Raw genomic sequence first — 21,658 nt, 5'->3', positions numbered from 1 at the left:
TGAGAGGCTTCACCAGAGACAGAGTGGGGAGCAGAACAGGCAGATTGACAAAGTACACTGCTGAGAGGAGCAGCAGGCTGGTCAGGAGAGGTCTGCTGTGCCATGTGGTCACCTCCGGTGCAGGCCGGAATTGACCTGATGCGGAAGCGGGTTTTTTTAGATTCTCAGTGTTGTGCTTTAACCCGCTGTGCCACCAGGGAGGGCCGCATTCCTCTTTTTTTTTTTTTTTTTTTTTTTTATTTATTCATACAGAACAGGCCAGAGATGCGGATGCGGAGGGTGAGAGGATTCACCAGAGACAGAGTGGGATGCAGAACAGGCAGATCGTCCAAGTACACTGCTGAGGGGAGCAGTGGGCGGGTCAGGAGAGGTCTGCCGCGCCTTGTGGTCACCTTCGGCGGGGATCGAACTCATGTGGAAGTGGTTTAAGCTTCTTTGTGCTGTGCTTTAACCCGCTGCGCCACCAGGGAGGGCCACACATTCCTCTTTTTAATGAAGACTTGAAATAGACAATTTTAAGAGTTTTCCATCGTTCTGATACATCATGATTACCCAAATACAGAATTTGAAGACTTTTACATATTTTAACTTTTTAAGTTAATTTTATCATAAAATGTCTTAACTCGTATATTTCACTTTTATTTCTTAATAATTCTTAGAGAATAGAACATAAAATGGTAATCACTTCATTTGGAACAGAATCTCCCTTAGCCAATAAAATGTTGATCTATGCAACCGTAATTTTAATGGCGATCTAGAAAGAACTCTATTCTAAAAGAATCAATGCTACATTATTCTTTACAGATAGTTTTGTATCTATTGTTAAAATCTAATATAGATGTGCTTAGATTTAGATTTATGTTTGTATAAAAGCTTCCTCATTGATATCAGACAGATTGTAGTAACAGTGCAAGTGATTTTTTTTCACTCTTGGCCAGCCCACTATGAGTCAACAAAGCCAATGAAAGGAAAAAATAAAAGAAAGAAAGTGGGGTCATGTCTCGGAGTAGCTAAAGGATGCTTTAGGCTTAATGATGTCTGAAATGTATTTTTTAATGCTTCTTAGAATTCCAAGAAACTTTTCCATTACATTAACTGTTTTAATCACTGGTAACTCTGATGCTCACCAGACTGCCAATCACATTACTTTTGGGCCTCTTCTAATTTTGGGAAGTCCAGTATGGGGTCATTCAACTCTATTTGTTATAAACAGGGTCATTATTGTATCTTTTTCTTGGAAATGGATAATTGAAGATGCGTTACAGTGTTTGTTTACTGGCAGCATTCAGCAAATTTGCACATAACTACTGATTTATAACAATAAATCCAAACCTAGCTAAAATTATATGATGTGCATGTGTGTACACATCTGTTTGTTTAGTGACCAGTTGAAAATTAAAAAAAAAAATCAATTTTATAATTGCTTATTGTTTTATTATAAAACCAGTATTTTTCATGAAAATGTTTTTATGGTAAAAAATACATATAGTTATGTTTTAGAAAACTTATTTCTATAGCACTGTTCATATGAAAAATGTTCTTATGTTTTTGGGTAGACATCTAAAGTTATTTAGATGAATTTTTAAGATGGATTTTTATTTTAGATGATTTTTTTAAAAGAGTATGCATATAAGAAAGTGGGATACAGGCCATATGTGCAGGGCTGGGGTGAGAGGATTCACCAGAGACTTAGTGAAAGCAGAACAGGCAGAGTGACTGAAATACACTGCTGAGGGGAGCAGTGTAGAGGAGAGGTCTGCACCTCCCTGGCCAGAGATTAAATTTGTGCTGCAGTTGCTATGCCTAGCTTCATAGTGCTGTGCTTTAACCCACTGTACCACCAGGTAGGGCCCTCACCTGAAATTTGGTATTTGATACATGAGTGATTAGCAGATCAGCCCTAGACAGAATTATCAAGGAGATGCCTTTCAGTCATCTTGACACCCCAAACTTACTTCCTTTTTTTCTTGATAAAAGACTCCAAGTTTTTATCAGAAGAAAATAAACAATATTAAACCACTAACCTTTAGTATAAATCAACTTCCTATACATACTTAATATAAGACCTTATGTGATCCTTATATCAAATATGTCAAATAAACTTAAACATAAAATAGTACTTGTGGGTATAGACATTAAATCATGGCCATACACAACTTAGTGAAGGAAAGATATTATAAATCTCTGTATGATTATATTGCCTATCTTCCTATGGAGTTACTTTATGAAACTATTTTTTTGATATACCGTATTTCTTGAATCTACTATTAAGTGTGATCCTTAAGGTAAATATTTCTTGGGAATATTTTCTAAATATAAATTTTTTAAGTAAATACAAAAACTTTAGGAAAAAATGTAAATCAGAATCTATTGAGACCTCCATTGGGGAAAATGTCATGATGCATTAAGTCTTGATTAAGAAAATATATAAAGGTAATTAAGGAAATTTGAGGGGTATAAGATATGTTTGTTAGAAACATGTTGGTCCGAGATTTGATGACTCTATAATGTTTACATGAAATTAAAATATTTAATATCCTTAATATTTTTATATGATGTAGTTTCTCTTTTTTTAAAAATTTGCACTCGTGTTGCCCTTCAAAGTATGCAAATTTTCACTTTAAATTAGAAAGTTGCTTTAGAAGGCACTTTCTGAGTAATGTATAATGGCCAGTATTGATATTCTATATATAGTTATATAGTAAAAATATACATAATGCTACTGTAGTAAAATACTGACTGTGCTAATGAACGGTCACTTATTGTAGAAAGCAATGATATGATTGTCAATGATCTAATTAGTATATAATAATTCAGTGATTGGATTTAATTTCTTCATTTCAGCTAAAATGACCTGGTGATCATTTTTTTAACACACTAAGCATATAAAACAAAAGGCAAAGAAGTAGAAAAAAGGGTAGAATATGCTTTGTAAATATGGTATACTGACTGATTCTACTGATAAGATGCCCTGATTTTAGTCTCCTCAGGTATAATGAGGGAGCTAGAGGAAGAATGACCTCAGAATAATCAAACTCTAAAAGGCAGACAACACTCACCAAAGGGTACATATCCTTTATATGGACAAAAGTATATAGTTAGAATAAAAACCACATGTGGTGATGTGATAAAAATCCACAAAATAAAATTAATCCACTGAGGCTTTTCTATCACAAAATACTGGAATTTTATGTATGAATTAGTCTCCTTTATCGTGTATTTTCTATATAGTGGACTATCATTCAGCTCTTAAAAAGATAATGAAACTCTGCCATATGCAACAAAGTAATGGACTTAGAGGGTATTATACTTAGTGAAATAAATCAAAATGAGAAAGAAAAACACCCTATGAAATTGCCTGTATATCGTAACTGAGAAAATAAATGGATACAGTAAATAAGACAAATAAAAAGCAGAAGTGGGTAAAATTGGAGCAGAGGGATATGTTATATGGTAAAGGATAGCACTGAATATTTTGTAGTGAACTTTATGCGATAAGTACATATGTTGACCTTAATAATGCACACATATATGACCTTAATATATATTGTTATAATGTGATATTGTTTCAGTTCAATTTTTTAAAGGTTTAAAAAAAATCACAAAGAAAGTGAGCAGAAAGTATATTTATCCATTTTATTTTAAAACCAAATAGTAGAATATGTGTTTCATTAAGGTGAAAAAGAAAATACAAGGTAAAAATAGGTACTGCTTTTTATAAAAGTATTGATTTGACAATTTTCTCTTTCACAGAGAGAATTCATTTTTTGTATATGTTTTAACATTTTTAGTAAGAAACTGTTAAGTTCTATCATATTTCATTTATAACATTAAATATATATTACTCTCCTATATCCAGATAATATTTGAATAATAATCTATATAGACATGTCTGTTTTTTGTTTCTGAATACTATTGTATTGAGGTACTTTTAGGGAATACTAAATTATTAAAATCAGTAAAATAACCACATTATTTTTATTTTATTTTATGTTTTAACAGTTTATTTTTACATCATTTTGTACATTTTTTTTTTTTATCTCAATTGTAATCCCCTCGGGTTTCCCATCACCCATGTGCCATCACCACAGTCCCGTGCACTCCACCCCCCCGTTTTTGATCCCATTCCCCACTCCACCCCCCAAAATGTCTCTGGTATATGGCTGTTCATTATTCTTATTATTTTCTCACCTGGTCCATTATACTCCTGTTATGAGCAAAACCATCGGTATTTTTCTTTCTCTTTCTGGCTTATCTCACTAAGCATGATTTTCTCCAGCTCCATCCAAGTTGCTGCAAAAGACATGTGTTTCTGTTTTTTTTTTTGGTTGCTGAGTAATATTCCATTGTATATATGTACCATATCTTTTTTAATCCAGTCATCTACTTTTGGGCATTTGGGCTGCTTCCATGTTTATCCAATTGTAAATAAAGCAGCAATAAACATGGGGGTACAGGTATCATTTTCAATCAGTGTTTTTGTGTCTTTTGGGTAGATACCTAGGAGTGGGATTGCTGGGTTGTAGGGAAGCTCCATGTTAAGCAGTTTGAGGAACCTCCAAACAGTTTTCCATAGTGGTTGTACTAGTTTGCATTCCCACCAGCAGTGCAGCAGAGTTCCTTTTTCTCCATATCCTCACCAACATTTGTTGTTGCTAGTTGTTTGAAGATGTGCCATTCTCACTGGGGTGAGGTGGTATCTCATTGTGGTTTTAATTTGCATCTTCCTTATTACGAGTGATGTTGAACATTTTTTTCATATGCTTGTTGGCCATCTGCATTTCCTCTTTGGAGAAGTGTCTTTTTAGCTCTTCTGCCCATTTTTTTATGGGGTTATTTTTGTTGAGTTTCATCAGTTCTCCGTATATTTTTGTGATCAGTCCTTTATCACTACTTTTGTGTGAGAAAGTGTTTTCCCAATTAGTGGACTGTCTGTTTGTTTTTTGTAATGTCTTTTTTTGCTGTACAGAAGCTCTTTAAACATATCTTGATATAGTCCTATCTATTTATCCTTGCCTTCACTATTGTGGCGTTGGATGTTCTATCTTTAAAGATGTCACTGAAGTGTATGTCATGTAGTGCTTGACCCATCTTTGCTTCCAGGTATTTTATAGTTTCTGTTCTTATGTCTAGGTCTTTAATCCACTTCAAATTGATTTTTGTGACTGGAGTGAGGCAGTGATCTAGTTTCATTTTTTTGCATGTAGCTTCCCAGTATTCCCAGCACCATTTGCTGAAAAAATTTTCTTTGTTCCATTATATCTTCTTTGCTCCTTTGTCAAAAATTAGATGTCCATAAACTTGTGGGTTTATATCTGGGTTTTCTGTTCAAATCCACTGGTCTGTATGTCTATTCTTATTCCAGTACCATGCAGTTTTGATTATTATGGCTTTGTAGTACAGCTTGAAGTTTGGGATTGTAATGCCTCCATTTTGTTTTTTCTTAAACATGAGGTTTTTGGCTATTCGAGGTCTTTTGTTGTTCCATATGAATCTCATCAACATTTTTTTCTATTTCTTTGAAGAATGTCATTGAGATTTTTATTGGGATGGCATTAAATCTGTATATAACTTTTGGCAGGATGGCCAAAATAACCACATTTTTAAGTGCAAGGATACAATAATCTGTCATTACTTTCACATATATCATAAGTAACCACAGATAGGGAGAAAAATGAAAACCAGAAACATAAAAAACAATTCTAGAACAGGTAAATTAAATTTTTCTAATTAATCTAATTCAGTTTTTAACAGCACAAATATAGTTATTGAATTTTAAAAGAATGTTTTTAAATTAAAAATATTTCAACATCTATATTAGAAAATTGTGCACTTTGAATTTGTATCTGACATCAATGTAAAATACATTATGATGTTATACCTATAAAAGATAAAAAGTTTAGATATCCAGATATCATCTGAATAGCCAGCCAATTTAGTTGTTTTCAGTGATTTTTTTTTTTTTTTGTCATAGTCATTATGTGCCCGTTTAATTTATTTCAAGTTATGGCCAACTGTCAAGTAATGACACTATCTGTTTTGTAAAAATTGCCAACTTTGATTACCTTAGAATCTGTGGCCTATTATTGTCCTTGTGAATCACCACTGTGCCACAAATGAGAGAATATAGAAATGGCTTATTTACTGAAAGTCCTTATAATTTTTGTAACTACAAAGATATTTTTACCAAAGTAAAATAGGCTTTTGAAACGGATCAAAATAGAGGCAGTTTTAAGTACATAGACATCATTAAGCAATTTTTAAAAAATAGACTTAATTGTTAAGAAAATAAAACTTTATAAAAAATGTCCTTGGGTATTTACTTCAATGATAATCCATTTTCAAATATTTTTTATAAAATATAAAATATGGGAGTGGGGAAGAAGATACTTCTTTATCTTCAGCATTAGGCTGTTCTATTTCAAGTTTTTTTTTTTTTTTCCTCATGCCTTCAATTTGGATATTCTACAGAATTTATTGTTATTTAACCTAAATTAACTTAATGTTAACTGGAGATTATTATGTAATGGATCTTACTTCCATCTGGGAAGTTTAAAAATTCACCTTAGAGAAAACTATCTTGTTCCACTCAGTAAAATAATTTCATGGAAAATTTTGGTTTCTGAAAATGGGAAATTATAAACACCCAAATAATGAAGCTTAGAGACCTCTATATTTGCCCACTTTTTCCAGTTAGGTTTTTATACCCTTTCCCATTTTTTAATTAGGTGGTTCCTTTTCAGATGTTGTTCTGTGGTTTACCAACTCTCTTAATTCACTGTATACAATTGGTTTAGCTTTCTCACTACATATGAAAATATTATTTATGACCATCTTTGTGAATCCTTCAGTGTTCGTTCTTAAATGACAAGTGCTTTATACTATTAGTTTGAGGTGTCATTTATTTATTGTAAAGATTTATTTATTCATATGGAACTGGGGTACAGGCCAGAGATGTGGAGGGTGAGAGGATTCACCAGAGACAGAGTGGGGAGCAGAACAGGCAGACTGGCCAAGTACACTGCTGAGGGGAGCAGCGGGCGGGTCAGGAGAGGTCTGCCACACCATGTGGATCTCTTCTGGGGCAGGTGGGAATCGAACTCACGTGGAAGTGGCTTTAGCTCCTTAGTGCTGTGCTTTAACCCGCTGCGTCACCAAGGAGGGCCTGGTGTCATTTATTTTACCATTGTAAAATGTAACTAGTATATAGACAATGCACTGAGAAACAGTAATTGACTATACCATTGAATAATGTGTTCATGTACATTCTCCCATGTACAATTTTTTGAGGTCATATTTATTCACAACACTGAATAAAATCAAGAGATATAGTACCACTTCTGTATTGAGATAAATCTTAGCGCGTCATATTGACCACCAAGGCTCATATAATTTTCCACCACTGTTTATTGGGCACTTTTTCCTCCCGTGCTCTTTCCTTACTAGGAAAACTACGAAAGTTTTGCATTGCATTATTTATTGGATTGGTACAGTGAAAATATTATATGCTAATATTTCCAGTTATACACTCATTTACAGAAAATATATACCTCATATATATGAACAAACTGATATTGGTAACTAAGTATTATAAGTTAGTTTATAAAATTATTAAATTTTTTCATCTAGTTGATTTTGTTTTTCTTCTAAGTACATTCTTTTTTGATATATATTTAATTTCTTTATTTGTATATATTTTAAATCAGGTACAGTCCCCCTAGAATTCCCACCAACAATTCACCTGTCCACAGTCACCTTAGTCCCTTGGTAATCTTCTCTTGTCCCCTTTGTTTCCCTGTCCCTTGAAGAATGTCTCTGATCTATAGTTGTCTGATTATTATTATTATTTTTTATAACTGTTTTTATTTTTTCCCTGATCCCTTATTTGGTTTCCCTATTTTCCTCCTGTAGGCGAAATCATCCACTATTTTTCTTTTTCTTTCTGATTTATTTCACTAATGGTACATTCTTCCTCATCTTGTGTTTAGAATATTTTTTCCAAGCCAGTTTAGTGATCACTTTTGCACTCATGTACTATTACCAGTTAGAGATTTCCCTTATTTTCTTTTTTCATTTTTCTTTCTTTAGAAATTTTGTTAACTCATTCCAGACCTAAGTGGTTCTTTACAGTTTTTGCTAATACTGTTCTAATTCACTTTCTACACTCACTGATAGAACTAACAGAGGCCACATAAGTGGAACAAAAACAAAGTTTCATTCTGATGTCCTTTCATTCTGCTTGACATTTTGTTCAGCAGTTAAAACTCTGCAATCTTAGGAGATATTTCTGATAGGAAAACAGGCTTCTCTATCTTAGAAGACAAATTCAATATTCCACTATAGTCTTACCCAGAATTATTCTAGTTAAAGTGAAGTAAAGTATTGCATATAAACTATTGTCAGCATGATAACCATTTTTTTTAAAGATTTATTTATGCATATAGAACTGGGGTACAGGCCAGAGGTGCAGGGCCGGTGAGAGGATTCACCAGAGACAGAGCGGGGAGCAGAACAGGCAGATCGACGAAGTACACTGCTGAGGGGAGCAGCGAGCGGGTCAGGAGAGGTCTGCCGCGCCATGTGGTTCACCTCGGGGCAGGCGGGGATCGAACTCATGCGGAAGTGGCTTTAGCTTCTTACTGCTGTGCTTTAACCGCTGCGCCACCAGGAAGGGCCGTGATAACCATTTTTAAGAATAATTGAAGAATAAATATTTATTATGATTTTTTCTATTCAACTATATGAATCTTATAATAATTTAATTAAGTTTATGTATAGTTTCTTCATCATGAAAGAAAATCTGTGGGGTTAGAGCAGGTTTTTTTTTTTTTTTTAAAGATTTATTTATTTATGCATACAGAACTGGGGTACAGGCCAGAGGCTCAGGGGCGGTGAGAGGCTTCACCAGAGACAGAGTGGGGAACAGAACAGGCAGATCGACGAAGTACACTGCTGAGGGGAGCAGCGGGCGGGTCAGGAGAGGTCTGCCACGCCATGTGGTCTCCTCCAGGGCAGGCGGGAATCGAACTCATGCGGAAGCGGCTTTTAGATTCTCAGTGCTGAGCTTTAACCCGCTGCGCCACCAGGGAGGGCCCTCAGGTTTTTTTTTTTTAAAGCTAACTTTATAAGATGACCTGTTCCATCATTTGATAGTTCTTTGTAAATGCTAATTATCAAAAAAATACTATAAAATGCATTGATGGTCTCATATTGTCAAATTGTGTCTAGGGGTTAGGTATAATATTAATGTGGTAACTATTGAATTAAAACCATAAATATGTGTTTAAATGAACTCCCAGTCAGTCTAGTTACAGCAAAAGTATTGCATCATACGCTTCAACCTTAGAAACTCTCCCTTGACAGTGTTTGCCTCTGACTCCCTTTGGGTATTTTAGGTACTGATACTCCATAATGGGCCATTAAGGAAGATGTTTAATTTGAGACCTATTCAGGTGCACCCTGCTGAGATGAGACAATTTCAAAACGTGTATTTTCTCTCTGACTTGGCTGTTAACTAATATACTAATTGTAAAGAATGAAATGTAGGAAATCCATCTTAGAATATTTTGTAGATCTCAAAATAATGCCTTTTTATTTACCACATATAATTTATAGATTCATTTTTTATATGAGGGACTAAATGAATTGCTTTTTGATTTTGATTAATATTTAAGTTTCTATTTTACAGTAACCTTTTATCAATATATGTTACAACTGATATTACTTCTTAATATCAAATACTAAAATATTAAACAAAAATATTTCTATTAGAGAGATGTGAGTGGTCGAGTAGCCATGATAACTATAACACAGTGAAGCTCGAATTTAGTTATTGAGTTCATAATGTGATTTATCTACCCCTGTATTACTTTTGGTTTCAGAAAATCTTCAAAAAAATTATCAGTGGATGTGTAGCTTTATTTTTTTTTTGTAAGGAATTGAAATTAGTGAATTTGTCATTTTTAGCCTCGTTTTTTAAACTTCTCCTTTATTGGTTTTATTTTTACATCAATTATTTAATATAATTTTTTCAGAGAAATGATAATAAGAAATAATAAGCCCCTATCTGTTAATATAATTCTGAACATCAAATATGTAAATTGTTTCTAGCACACAATGAATATAACTTTTTCACCAATCTCCATGGTTCTACCAGTTATACTGATTATGTTTCAGAATTTTCACAAATTACTGATACTGGTTTTATATCAAATATTGTAACTTTACTTATAACACACTTGACGTAATATATTATCAATTTGATTTTTATCATAAAACTACCCACAACAACGTGAGGTAGTAATATTGCTAGTAAATCCTTGCTATATCATAAAAATCCAATAAATATTAGAAGTGTTTGAGGTTAACTTGATTGAACATTTATCAATTTGACTGATTTTCATATAAAAATGATAGTGCTAATTTGAAGAAATGCTTGCTTTTCAATAACATTTAAGAATTAAAAAAAAAACTATTAAATGGATTAAATGCCCATTCAGACTTAAATTAATTTGATATAGTCTGAAGTCTTTTCAAAACATTACTTGGAAGCTCTCTTTTTACTAATAGTTTCCTTTAAAAGTCTGTGATCATATTCCTCACTATCCCAAAACAAACATGAGTGAAAAGATGGATGGCCAGCATCTACTCTTTTGTGCCAAAAGCACACCCAACACACACAATGCCAGCTAGGATTCATTCAGGAGTAAAAATAAGAATACCTTTTTTTTTAATGACATGATTTTCTCAGTGGGAACCTTTTTTGAATATTCTAGTGGTTAGCTTTGGCTGAGATCTTCATTTCAATCATTTAACCTATTATACATTAATCACATCTAGGTAAAATTTGCTGAAGCTTTTATAGGATGTCTTAGTTCAGTCTACTACCATAACAAAAATAAAATAGAGTGGCTAAGAAGAACACAAATTTATTTCTCACAATTGTGGCACCTATAGTTCCCCAGATCTGTTGTCAACAAGGTTCTGTTCTGATGAGAGTCACTTCCTGGGTTATAAACTACTGTCTCAGTGTAACTTAACATGGTAGGGTAGAGGGGGTTAGAGAACTTTTTTCAGTCTTTGGTCAGGGAATTAACTACATGAGTGAGGACTCTGCTTTCATGATTTAACCCTTTCCCAAAAACCCACAACTTCCAAAAGTTGTCACATTAGGCGTTACTATTCCAGGTGGGACATCAGGTATAGTAGAGTATAATGAGTGAAAGCGCGCATCATGTGTTTAGACAGTTGGAGTACAAATATGGGAGTGGTTATATTTTGCTCTGTGACCTCTACAGATTATTCATTTACCAATTAGAAATAATAATATCATTTTCCTGTAGAGTTGTGATAGAATTAACAATGTTTGTCAATTGATTTAATATTGGGAAGCTTTTAGAATAGTGCCTGATATAGTAAGAGTTTGATAAATATAAACACTTGTTTGAGGGGAATTATTATTATTATTTTTTAAAGATTTTATTTATTTGTGCATACAGAACTGGGGTACAGGCCAGAGGCTCAGGGGCCGTGAGAGGCTTCACCAGAGACAGAGTGGGGAACAGAACAGGCAGATCGACGAAGTACACTGCTGAGGGGAGCAGCGGGTGGGTCAGGAGAGGTCTGCCACACCATGTGGTCACCTCTGGGGCAGGCGGGAATTGAACTCATGCAGAAGTGGCTTTAGATTCTCAGTGCTGTGCTTTAACCCGCTGCACCACCAGGGAGGGCCAAGGGGAATTATTATTTTACTTAAATCTCTATAGACTTTGGAATAGTCTCATATGCTCCTATTAGAAATGGAATTTTTACTTTGAATTAGATATTTTCTATATTCTTAATGTGTTAAAGGCACTTTGCTTGCCTTCTTTAATTCTGCTTCTCTTGGAAACATAAATCTGTCTTTGCTTGTTATCATTAATGACATATTGTAAATTGATCATTGATTTTTTTGAATATTCTTTTAAAGGATGGAATACTCATTCAGGCATACTTGAAATAGTGCACTGTGGTGATAAGAATTTCAGATTTTATGACTATACTCATTTCTGTTACTTTGTATTCTTATAATCTTTGATTGTATTGTTTTTATTACAATGGCATTGGGTTTAGAGTGCTATGTATGTACTAGAGTTATATGTTTACATGTTTTCAGGCGAATGTTACCATACTATCACATCACAAAAACAAAATTTCTATTTCATATATTTTATGCCCAGAGTGTGAAAAATGAGGTCCTCTTTATAGCAACTTTAAACAATCGAGTTGTTTTCCAAACAAGTTACATTAACTTGAATCTTTATTCTTAATTTCAAACTTGTGATTTTACTTCAAAATGGACATAATCACTGGAGCCAAATCTTATTCAAAACCCATTGGCAGCAAGCTTCAATTAAACACTTTGTGGGATCTCAGGGAAGAGGTTACTTCAAGGACATTTAGCAAGAAAATGATCCTGTGTGAAACATCAATCTATTTCATGGTTAAATGATATGGTGCCCTAAAGCCAAAAATAGCAATGTTCATTAAATCCAAATTTGTTCCTAAACATTAATAGACATTTGTTAGATCATAACATTATCTGAAAGACAATTAGTTGAAAGTTTTACTCTAGAGAACTTTCTTACTAAAATTACCTTCCTAGATTACTTTTTTTTAACTTAGAAGCAAATTTACATTGAAAATATATTTATAAAGAGATGCATTTTACTTGCACAGAAAAATATTGTTAGTTTTTAGACAGTATGTAGAAATTTAGCATTTTATAGCTTATTAGGTGTTTTAAGAAATCTCTTTAAAATTTGATTAGACAGAAACAGGTTTTTTTTTTTTCCCTGAGAATTTGAAACTTGTAGAAGACAAAGGAAGCAATGTGGGAGTGTGGACTCAAGCCTAAGTTCTGGTGCAAGTATAGTTGAGGTCCTGAACTATTCTTCCTAATTCCAATTTAATATATCATTATGCTGTATTTTCTGTATGCATTCTATGTTTGTTCCTTCCAACCTGAAAGAACATTTAACTGATATAGTCCAATAATTTGAAAATCCTTGTGTGAACTCTTCCAATCTATACGTTAAAACACAATTTTGAAATTGCAGCTCACTGTATACTACCAACATACTGACTACTGAAAATATTGCTACTGCCATTGCTAACCTAAGCTTTTCCTTTTTTCTTTCTGCTTTCTTTAATTTTTCAAAAGCATGGTGTTTATAATTTACAACCCCAAGGTTCGATTCTTCCTCACCTTTTCCACCCAATCACCCACATGATTCTAAAACTTTCGTCAAATATTTTTCTGTTTCTATCCTACTCATCATGAAATGTAATCTCATTTACCATTTATAATCTTCAGTTTTCAATGTAAAATACTTCATTATGAGAACAGTTTTTTTTTTTCCTTTTTTTCCTCACTTATTGAATACTTTTTTTTTTTCAGGGAACTTCGTAACTGTATAAGCTTCATTTAAGTCTTATAATCACATGATAGAATAAATATGATGTCATCTCTGACTATCAGGATACAGAAAATTTAAGAAATATTTCTGTAGTTGTAGTTCAACAATTTGGAGAGTGGATTTAAATGGACCTGTTTTCACTCTAAAGCTCATGCATGCCTTCCATTCATGCTATTTCTGAAGGCTCCAAATTCAGCCATGTTTAATGCTTGATAAGACTGTCTATCTTTAAACAAACAAACAAACAAACAAAAATGTGCAGAAATAAAGGACTATGAAAAGTAGAGGCATGTGAAATTCTAGATCAAGCCAGATGGTGTACGTGAATTTATTCCAGGTTGTATTTGACATAAAATATACCATTGTACAGGAAGGTGTTGCAGTCATTGTCTATCCCGCCAAATGCTTAATAGTGCCGTTGCATTCTAAAGGGTTATTATTCTTTAGAATTAATATTTGATCTCAAATAGCATAATGACTGCTAAGCAGTACTATGCAGTTTGGAACCCTATCAAAATCGCCATATTACAAAACAGAAAAGGCTGCATTGTTTGGTGTGGTGTCATGTTAGGTACTTTTTAAACACTCATTAATTAAATTAATTATTTACTTAATACTTCTTTAGAGTTAATTCACCCTTTTCACTCAGTCTCCTTATTAAACCATATGCCATTTACACTAATTAAATTAAGATCAAGTGTTCACTTGCAATGATATGATGTACTTCTTGAACTTGAACTTTAAACTATTATTCAAATATTTAAGTGAATATTTCTTTAAATGAAATATGTAATTATTACAAAATGCATAGTTGGAAAATAAATTTATTTTTTTTTATAATCTTCACAACACTTACTCTTCTGCTCTAAAGGATCATTATATATTTTCTGTTGCTCCTTACTTAGGAGACCTAATAAATTTGATGACTTTTGGTTCTGCTTTATACTGTTTTGCCAGGTCTTTATCTATACTTAAAACAAACTTTAATCAATAATGTTCTACTACCAAATGCTAGTTAATGAAATCTTATCCATTCTTCAAATTCTTCTTAAAAATTCTCCTCTTGTTGCTCTTCTAAGGTGTTGTTATTGCTTCTATTAATATATGTATATATATATATATATATATATATATATATGCTACATTTGTATTTTAAATTTATTTAATTAATACACAGAATTGAATTTAATTAATAAACAGAAATTACCCTGCATATCTCTCTTCTTCCTCCTACTGATCCCCATTATACTCCTTTGGCCCCTCTTTCTTCTATAATTCAAGCATTATATAACATCACACATACACTGTATGACCAAGCACTATAGATATTGTTTCACTAGTGTCTAGTAGCACAATGCTAATAAGATACAATGTAATTGATTGAATTAAATATTTTTAACAAATTAAGCAAGATGATTGAGAATTTGTCCTGCATGTATCTCCAAAGGAATGTACCACCAGTTAAAAACGAATTAATACCTGGCTGATTCTGCTGCTTATTGCTACTAAATAGACTTAATAATTAAGTCCTTTTAAGTACTTATTTAATGTCCTTTGATCACATAAAGAGTGAAAGAAAAGAAAAGTCCTTGAACTTTTTTTTTAATGCTTTGATTTTCAGAGTCAAATTTTTAGAAAATGTTTAAAAAAAAAAAAGTATGACTGGTAACATGAACCAAATGGATAATGCTTTACAATTTCTTGGTATACTCACATACACACACTCAGTTGAGAAATTATACAAATAATCTTTTAATAAACAACTAGCTAACTTTAAAGGAAAACACATATTTATAGTTTTCAGACATTAAAATTTACAACTGGCATTTTAAAAAGATTATGTATTTTACAGATTGTATCCTTATTTAAAACTGATTTTGCTTCTGCTCAGTGACCATCATACAAAATGTTTTATAGGACAATAAAAGGAAGTTATGTTGTAGTGATCTAAGATTTATCTTGTAGTACTATTCCTTTTCCTCAAGAGTTAATTATATCATAGAACTCCCATTCACATAAGATGTTTTCAGTTTAAAGGGTAGTTAAATCATATTTTTGGAGGAGATATAATCAGTCATAGCATTGGACATTGGAGACTGAGAAGCATGGCTTTGTATTTGGTTGTAATTACATAATATTAATATGTTAGGGAAATAATGAAATTTTAAATTTTGGGTAATGAGCATTAAAAACCCTCACCAGAGCATCAATGTTAATTAAGTACTTGAATGAAATATGCTTTCTGCCTTTTTCAATTATTTCTCAGAAATGTTTGATACTATGTAATTATTATTGGTGAATCATATTTATAAAGGCAATGGACTTTGTGCACATAAAATCATGACTACTTAAATGTTCCATTATAAAACATACGTGCTTTACTTGTTAAGGTAGTAAGAAATTATAAAATAGCTAGGTAAAATGCTTTTGGATTTCACATCCCTTTTCTTAAGTTACCATATATCAATTTTATATCACTATAAAGTTGATTTATGGAGAAGGCTTTTGATAAATATTTAATTTGTTAATAAATAAACTTATCCATTGTTAAAATTTCAAAATCCATGTAATACTCCTGCTGGAATAATTATTAAAATTGATATTAAGTTATCTTGATATAGTAACTAATATTATTTTTAAAAAGTAAAAATAATTTGGGAAGTCCTATATTATAATTAGGACTAGGATATAGGACTGTGTACTAACTAATCCTTAAAATAGTGCTCACTGTTTTTTATATATTTACCATGTGCCAAAGGACTTGGAAAGGAGTAATACAGCAATAAAAAGCCAATATGCCAATAAAGTATGGACTAATACAGTTTTGTAAAGTTAATCATGAGTTGTTATTTGTTGTTAATAGAATTTATGATAAATGACCAGTTAAAAGTTGGGAAAATGTTAAAGCATTATAAAAAGATATCATAATATCCTTTCTAAGTTATAAGGGAATATGCCAATTTACTTCCTAAAAAAAAAATGAGAGTCATCTATAGAAATGTGAGTAAGAGTAGTTTAAATTTTTAAAAAAAGAGTGGTTTAAGTGAAGGTAACAATTTCAAGATGAGAAGTATTCAAATTCTAATACTAATCTCTTCATCTAGTTTAGAAAAGCTTGTAAATGATAAAAATTAAACCTGACATGTGATTTGAGAAAAAGGGCATATGGAAAATATAAAGATAAATAAATTATTGCATCAGTTTTTAGGTGATTGTTTCCCCAAAGCAGTATCATTGACTTAAGTTTAGAACAACTTTTGTTGCATGGATAACATAAAAGAGCAATTATTTTTAGAGTGTACTTAGATATAATGAAATTTAGTCTAAATATCATTAATACAAGATATTCAAGACACCTTGTGAGGAAGATTTTAGTTACATATATAAAAAGCTGTAGAATATCTTTTCATGTTGTGTTTTTTTAAAGATTTTAGTGGAACTTTAGTTAAAGCTCAAATTGTGATCATAAAACGATATAAATTAGCGTACTTTAATCAATCTCATTATTGAAGTTTGAATATTGTGTGTCACTGTGAAGTTAGGCAGTTTTATTTGACATAAAATTCTATGTGCATGATGAGAGTCATATTGGAAATATATTTCCTTCCAAGTCTTGGATGGAGTAATAGGCAAAAACTATTTACCATATTATCTTAAGCATTAATAAAGATTAGGAATACCATTTTAAGAAAATAATGTGTGAAATATTTAAAAATTATTCTAAGCAATAAAGTATAGACAAGTAAAACATATGAATATCCTTCTTGATACAATCTCACTGCATGCATTGCCCTGCTCCAGAATTTCAAAGAGAGTACACATATCTACACTTTGATATCTCTCGTTTCCTACAAATATGAGAGTATACTATTGAAGAAACAAACAATGGAAGTTGATGAATGCTAGGTACTCATTGTCACATCTTACTTGCCTACTATGTAACATGACTGCATTAGGTAATGATTTACATGATCTCCTTCCTGAAAAGTAGGCTGCAAGGTGAATAGTGTCCTCTTAAATAAATGAAAAACTGAAATTCAGAGAGTTGCAAATAAGCCCAGTATCAAGATATTAGGTCAGCATGATATTATATCTATTACTATTACACACAAAAGAAACCTAGCCACTTTTTTTTTTTTTTACTTTGTTTCTGGCTCATATCATGTAATACACATCACAATTTGTACAACACTAATTATTGATGAGTATATCAGCATATTTTACTGCAAGTGGTTGTAAAATAATGATCACACTTTAGACTTTCAGCCACATTTTCCCCCCTTGACCCATAGTGTTAGCCAAGAGCTTTGTACATAAAGAAAGATGATGAACATTTATTGGAGATGGAAATGTCTTTTGAGACTGACTTGTTAAATGCTTTATGTCATTAGTATATCATCTTTTTTGTGTGAATAATTATCATGTCATATGTGACTCAATGAGTCTTTGATGCCTTTTCTTGGGTTTTGCTCAGTATATATCTTTGAAGAACTAAATCAAAAAAGTGACTTGAATAAAAATTCATTTTATGTGAAAACTTTTTTACTTGGTGAAGTTAAAAATACATAAATTGGGGAGGGGGGAAATCACTCCAGAGATTTTGCTTTTTTTTTTTTTTTTTTTTTTTTTTTTAGTTTTTGATTGTATGTTTGGAGAATAATGGCTTATTTTTCTGTGGGTTGTAGACAAATTTAAATCTTTCAAAATATATATTAAAACTTATATAATGTAACTTTGCATTTTTATATGTCTCAAATCAGCACCTTATTTTGTGGCTTTGGATAAAATCAGGCAGGTGCTGAGGCTAATGCATGGGAATATATTTTACTCTTAATATAAAAACTTACCCTAATTTCCTTTCTATACCTGTATTTCCACACACACACATTATATATATAAACAAATTCCAAGTTCTAAGTTAAATGCAAAATATCTAGTAGACATGGCTCTTGACCTTGCTATTATAACTTAAAATAAACTATTAAAAATAAATAGTAGAGATGCACTGTCATTTGTATTTATTTGCAGTTATTTTGTGCTGAATATATTCCTGGGCTATACATGTTGGTTTCCTCACTTTTTTTGGGATATCTTTTTCCTCTGTGTAACTTCCTGCCTGACTTGTTCTTTTGCAGTAGAGATTATCTGGACATAAACTGAATGTCAGGGAGAGCTCATAGATAGGTCACTTGACCATGAGCTGTTTACATTATGTGATACATCTTGGTGAGTTTTTCACCTCAATGTATTTGATGATCAGAGAATCTATATCCAACCCATAAAGTTCAGTATCACTCTGTGTATTTAAGCATGTTCAGTAAATATTCACTTCTCTCTTCCTCTCTCTCTCTCTATATATGTGTGTGTGTGTGTGTAAACATTATTCTTCATTTTGTACATTTTTTTTTTCATCTTGGTTGTAATCCCTGTGGCCTTTCCACCACCTATTCACCTATGTACATTCACCATAGTCCCATGAACTCTCCCCACTTCAGTTTGATCCCCTCTCCACCCCTGCAGAACCTATTGAATGTCTCTGGTTTATAGTTTGTTGTTTTTCATTTTTGCAATTGCTTTTTCTTTTCCTGGTCCCTTTCACTCCTGCTATGAGTGAAACCATCTGGTATTTTTCTTTTTTCTTTCTGGCTGGTTTCACTAAGCATTATCCCTTCCAGCTCCATCTATGTCAACGCAAAAGGCATGCATTTATCTTTGATTGCTGAGTAATATTCCACCATGTATATATAACACAGCTTCTTGAGCCATTCATCTGTTTGGGGCATTTGATCCCTATTTTAAATAGATTCATATTATTTCTGGGCCACCCATCCTGCCTCTACCACTACTGCTTGGGCTGAACAGACCAACAAGTCAACCAGTGTCATGACAGAATGGCATCTGTTGCTTCTGTAGAGTTAGATGTTTTAGGTAGTTGGTAGCTTTGGGATACACTTATCCTTGATGACTTGGGGGAGGCATGCTAAGGAGTGTTCTTATAATGAACATGAAAATTTGAACCTATTGATATGTAAGGTTTAAATGGATAGTGAATAATTTTCAGAGCCATTATCCGAAGCTGTTCATGGGAAGAGCATATGCACTTATTGTATAATTTCTATATTGTTTCATAAGGTGAAAATAAATATTCTAGGAAATAAACTAACCTGGTTTTTACTGACTTAACAGTGGTTTAACCTGGTTTCCTTAACAATGGAAATACTCATATTGCATTATGGAAATATTTTCCCTCTTTTTCCTGTTATTGAATATATATATATATATATATATATTAAGCCAAATGACATTTAAATAGTTACTAAATGTCTACCATTACCTCCTTCCATTGCACAGTTAATTACTCCAATTATTATAGAGAGAAGAAAGAGTGCTGAGTCAAATATTTGGTGTGAAATTCTCATTGTATAACATGTGTGATTTTCCACCACAGTGAATATGAAAGTACCATCTTCCTTATAGAGGTGTATGGAGAATTATATCAGATACTTGGCATATGAGATATACAAAAATAATAATTCTGTTTCTATTCTTTATCTTGTAACATCATTCACTGTGTTTTCTTAGTCCTACTGTAGTATTATTGCATTTGCACTATCAGTAGTATTTGAATGGTAGATATTATTTATTTTTTTATGTATCTTGTTTCATTTTAATTCAGTTTGAAATACCACCATTTTTTCTTTTCCTTTTCTTACAATATGACTTATTTTTGACAGTTACTATTTTTTTCAGATAAAATAGTTCAAGTATACTTCTTTATCTTATCCATTAATTATTATGTACTTGTAATTTTTAAAGTATATATCACTTTAAAAATAACTAACTTTGAACATTAATATTTGTAATTAATTTCAAAAGTGCTATAACAAGTATAATTTTGAAATATATCGTTTATGTCAGAATGTGGATAAGAGAAAACATTGTACATGATCCCCTTTCTTATTTTTTGTTTTATCGAACCCCATATTATTTTTCTTTGTCAGTGCCTTTCCTGTTTGAAAAAATAAAATGATTTATCTATCATGTCCTCATTTGTTTTATAATGTATGTGGAATTAAGAAGAAAAATTTCCACCTATTTGTACTGAATATTGACTCAATATTTTTGAATTTCTGAATGTCTTTCTTGCATAGCCACATTACAATTATTAAAATTAGGAACTAATAATAATTGTTTAAATATTCTAGACACTGTGCTGTGCAATGCATAATTTGTTTATTTACCTAATTTAATGTTATCAAATTAACTCAGTTACTAGTAATAGATCTACATGAAATATGTTAAATTACTTCCCACTCCTCCCACTATCAAACAGGAAGCCAACATACTAAGGAGTTAAAAGACTACCCAAAGTTACAGTAGAGTAGTAGTTAGGTTGGATGATCCTTTTCTAAAATCTGTGCTATTAAATATCACTTTATAAATCTGAGTAATTTTGCCTACTAACTAATTCAAATATTTCAGAAATGTTTCAGAATTTATTTTGGTAGAGAAGGTTTTATTAATTTGTCTTCAGTGATGTTATTTCAGTTTTAATTGCTTTTTAGTATCTCTTATGACAAATTTAAAATTTTATACTAAAGACAGTGAAAAAATGTATATCAGTCACCAGAATAGTAAAGAAGTAAGGCAAGGAGAAAAAGAAAAAAAATATGCTTTATACTCAATCAATTTTAAAACTGCTGACTGAAAGATACTTTCAAAATAATGACTCCTGTACCTTCAGTAATTCTTTCTTTAGGAATTTGTGTGCAGACTTTATGAGTAGGCAGCCACACAAATTTGTTTTCGTAAGATTACTTTTTTATTGCTTAATTTTTACTGTCTATCATGTATGTTTTAACATTTGAAAGCAAGTTTTTTTTTTTACTCTCATGTTGTAAGATCTTGGAAAGTAGGTTGCATTTTTATACTTAGTATTCTGTCCTGTGTTCTAGATTTATGCTTAATAGTAATAAGATTCTGAATGACTTAATTATGCTTGAAAAGAATTCATATGATATGCACAGATATACTTGCAAAGATGCTTAGTAAAGTAATTAGTAAATGTGTAAATAACTTCATAATATCAGTTTCTGGAATAAAAGTAAGGCTATGGTATTTAACTTTTTTTTTTTTTTTAAGATTTATTTATTTGTGCATACAGAGCTGGGGTGCAGGCCAGAGGCTCAGGGGCGGTGAGA

The 21,658-nt window shown here is 31.9% G+C and overlaps 1 protein-coding gene across 13 annotated transcripts in view; it reads left to right on the top strand.

Annotated features, from left to right (window-relative positions):
• The window catches only part of ADGRL3 (adhesion G protein-coupled receptor L3), a 726,682-nt gene that overhangs the window by 242,798 nt on the left and 462,226 nt on the right, over window positions 1-21,658 (top strand). The gene's annotated exons all lie outside the window — the stretch shown is intronic.

This window comes from Condylura cristata, unplaced genomic scaffold (assembly GCF_000260355.1).
Source record: "Condylura cristata isolate star-nosed mole 26May11 unplaced genomic scaffold, ConCri1.0 scaffold00012, whole genome shotgun sequence".
Lineage (NCBI taxonomy): Eukaryota > Metazoa > Chordata > Mammalia > Eulipotyphla > Talpidae > Condylura > Condylura cristata.
Note: the sequence above shows the minus strand (reverse complement) of the source record. Positions and strands in the feature narration are given on the sequence as shown.